The sequence below is a fragment of the Vicia villosa genome, unplaced genomic scaffold (genome assembly GCF_029867415.1).
Source record: "Vicia villosa cultivar HV-30 ecotype Madison, WI unplaced genomic scaffold, Vvil1.0 ctg.000248F_1_1, whole genome shotgun sequence".
Lineage (NCBI taxonomy): Eukaryota > Viridiplantae > Streptophyta > Magnoliopsida > Fabales > Fabaceae > Vicia > Vicia villosa.
The window spans coordinates 72,593-76,882 of NW_026705102.1; positions in this window are offsets into that span (position 1 = coordinate 72,593).

Below are 4,290 nucleotides of genomic sequence, written 5' to 3' on the forward strand. Positions count from 1 at the left end.
ACAAGATGATCCATATAAAATACAACATGAAATTCCAATAAGGATTACAAAACATGTGTCTTCAATGGATTTGCAGAGCGGAAAATGAGATCTAACGAGGTCTCCGAGCCATCACCACTTCCAAGTCTTCAGTCCAATCCTGCTACTGACCTATCGCTACTAAACTACACCTGAAAAATATAAGTTGATTGGGGTGAGATTACTAAATATCAGTGAGTCCTCCTATCCTATGGGTCCATTCGGTTCTACAGGGTAGATGCATCAACAAACCGAATCCACCATCGATTCGAGGTTATCCTCACATCCGGTACAAGTACGGAGCAAACACATGAATCGTCTACCGTAGGAGTCATCATATCACAAATACACATTTGTATAACAAACAAGTATGCAAACCCATACCCATGTACGGGGAATCCAGAAGTGCGTTAATGCCTCGACTAGGTTATAAAATACACACCCTCGATGAGTTACACCCATGCCTATTGCCAAGAGACTCATACAAGCACACTGCAAGAATAGTTAAGCGGGTTCGCAGAAGCCTATTTGGCCGCGAGATGACATTAGCCAAAATGGCGTCATTGTCCCGGTAACCACCTTTACACACGTGTGTTCACACCAAGTACTGAATCATCGTCTTGACACATGAGCCCATCGGGCGAAAGCCTAGTGCTTAGTCTACTTGACTTCACTAGAGGTGAGTTACCGATTATGTATTAGCCTACATGGCCACATAACCCCACCATACCGAGCACGCAAGTGTGTTAACGCCAAGTGAGTAGAAAGCCCCGTACGGCACTCACGAGCACACTGCAACGGTAGCTCAGGTGTGAGCCCCAATAATCATAAGATCGAGCTATAACATGGACCACAAAGTCCGGGACACTCCATTGACCACAAGGTCGGAGTCATGTTCCCAACCTAGCCCCTGGCCCGCTTCGATTCAAGCATACACAAGAATAACAAGCGCAAAGTCATATAAGACAAACATATCTGAATGCTTAACCGAAACATTGGACATCAACACATTTTCATGTTCCATCACATTGCATTCATAAAAGCATTAAGGAACAATTAATAGTAGTTGCATTAGCACATTCATGATCATACACGACATAGCATGTTCAAATATTATTAAGTCAACATTCTGGTTTGAGGACCTATTTCATTAGATAGTACAAGTTACTAGCTTTCCAACGATATAAAGTTTACGCGAAACGGACTTACAACGCAAAAGTTATGAATTTCCGAAGTTTTGAAAAATCTGCCCAACAGTGATGTAACCAGTTACATGAATCATGTAACGGGTTACATGATCCAAAAACTGCGTTTTTCACCCTTTTTCACACATGTAACCGGTTACGTCAACCATGTAACCGGTTACATGACTGACAGACCAAAAAATTCTGCATTTTAAGAGTTCTAAACCAGACCCAAACCCCTCTAATTGATTCCCAGCATCATTTATATAATCCCAACTAAAATCAAACATCTAACAATGATCAAGGATATATCCAACCAATAAATAACAAAATCAACTAACAGTTAACACACTTAACATGTTATTTTCATGGATTCATGATTATCCCTCAAAATTCCCAAACCCCAATTGTTCCCAACATGCAAAACCCCAAAGTTTCTATCTAAGGACTCATCTTGGATCAAATGGAGGTTAACACAACATTCATGCTTCCATGGTACTCTCTTCTTGCCCAAAAATTCATCTTCTTCATCATCAAATCCGCAGCCACACCTTAATAAACATTCAGCATGAATTCCTTAACTTCAAACCTATTTATCTCCATCAATAAAGCACCTACAAAGTGTTAGGTAAACCCGCGACTAAATCCATTGAAATGCTATCCATTTCCATTCCGGAACTTCTAACGGTTGCACTAACCCTGCAGGCTTCTGATGTTCAACTTTCGATTTCTAACAAGTCAAACATGCATACACAAACTGAAATATATCACGCTTCATTCCAGGCCATCAAAACAAATTCTTCATATCTTGGTACATCTTTGTAGCTCCTGGATGAATACTCAAACTACTTTTGTTACCTTCCTCAAGAATCGCCCTCTTTAAATCCACATCATCAGGAATGCAAATTCGATTACAGAATCTCAACACACCTTGCCCATCCAACTTAAAATTGTCACTCTCAGATTGATCGATTCCAACCATCGAATCTACCAACTTCACATCTAACTTCTGAGCTTCTCTGATACTATCCGGAAATTAGTTGTTAATCTTCAGCATACCCAATCTAACACTCTTAGATGTCACTTCACAGACCAAACTCATATCTCTGAATTGCTCATTCAATTCCAATTACTTAACCATCATTGCCGACGTATGAAAAGTCTTTCGACTCAAAGCATCGGCCACAACATTAGCTTTTCCTGGATGATAATTCAAACTGAAGTCATAATCCTTCAACAACTCTAACCACCTTCATTGCCTCATATTCAGATCCTTTTGATCAAACAAGTACTTTAAACTCTTATGGTCGCTAAATACTTTAAATCTAGAACCATAAAGATAATGCCTCCAAATCTTCAATACAAACACAACAGCAACAAGCTCCAAATCACGCGTAGGATAATATTTCTCATGAACTCGCAACTGCCTTGACGCATAAGCAACAACTTTATCATTCTAAATAAGCACACCTCTTAAAACCATCTTGGAAGTATCACAATAAACCACAAAAGATTCTTCCCGATTAGGCAATACCAACTTCAAATGCTCGGCATGATCTGATTTTGATTTTGAGTAAATCAAAATATCACCAATAAACACCACCACAAATCGGTCCAGATACTCATGAAAAATACGGTTCATGTACTCCATAAATACTCCCGGCGCATTAGTAACACCAATGGGCATTACAAAATACTCATAATGTCCATAACGTGTCTTGAAATCCGTCTTCTGCATATCCTCATCTTTCACTTTAATCTGATGGAAACCCGATCTCAAATCAATCTCACTAAACACATGAGCACCAACCAATTGATCCATCAAGTCATCTATTCTTGGAAGTGGATACTTGTTCTTGATTGTCACCTTATTCAACTGCCTGTAATCAATACAAAGTCTCATACTTCCATCTTTCTTCTTTACCAACAACACTAGAGCTCCCCACAGTGATACACTTGGTCTGACAAATTTCTTCTCAAGCAATTCTTCCAGTTGCTTCTTCAATTCTGATAATTTTGATGCGGACATCTTGTACGGTGCCATGGACAAAAGTCTAGTACCAGGTACAAGATCAATAGAAAATTCAACTTCTCTCTCTGGCGGTACATCAGGAATTTCATCAGGGAAAACTTCAGGAAATTCACGCACCACCTTTAACTCTTCTATTATCACTTGATTCTCAACATATATTTCTACATACATTCAAATGGTTGGCACCAGAAGAATCTGCACAGGGTGTGACTAATGACTAATAGTTCTCCTGACAGACAAAACCACTTCAGAAGTAATATCACCGACACCCAACTCAATTGGTTAAAAGCCAATGTATACAAGGGGTATGACATGATTTTTCCAATCGATCTGGGGTAAATCAGGTCAAGATTCAAATAATCTCTCAGGAGCGCCGAACAATCAGGGGCATGCACCCAAGTGTGTTTGAAAATACCTCCCGATCAGTCAGGGGCATTGTCCTAAGTTTATGATTACTGGGGGATGTTGAAGGGTCAGACAACACTTAGAAAGGGGGGGGTTTGAATATGTGGTTTCTTTCTGGAATGAAAAATGACACATTATGTTTATCCTGGTTCGTTATAACTCAACTACTTCAGTCCACCCGTCAAGGTGATTTTGCCTCTCTCAGTGGAGGACTTAATCCACTAATCAGAAGTGATTACAAATGCACAACCAACTGTCGTGACTAACAATACAATTCACAAAACAACTGCTTGTGACTAACAACTTCTAAGACTCAACTTAATCCTAGCCCTCTTGAGAATTTTAACCCAACATGTCTCTCAAGAAACAGTTACAAGTGAACAATAGTGTATCAAATTGCTTCTAGAAAGCTTTAATCACAACTGTGATATTTCACTAATTATTTAGTATAGAAACTGTGAACTCAAAAAATAATTTTTCTTCAGTGTAAGAGTTTTTTGTTTGAATGTTTGCTTGCTTATATATTGTATGTATGCATTGTTGTTTTCCTTTTCAAGTGATCTTCCATTTATAGCGTTTGAAGATTTCTTTCGAAGTTGGATAATAGACTAGATTAGCCTCTCATGCTTGCGTGTTATCTTGGATAAACTT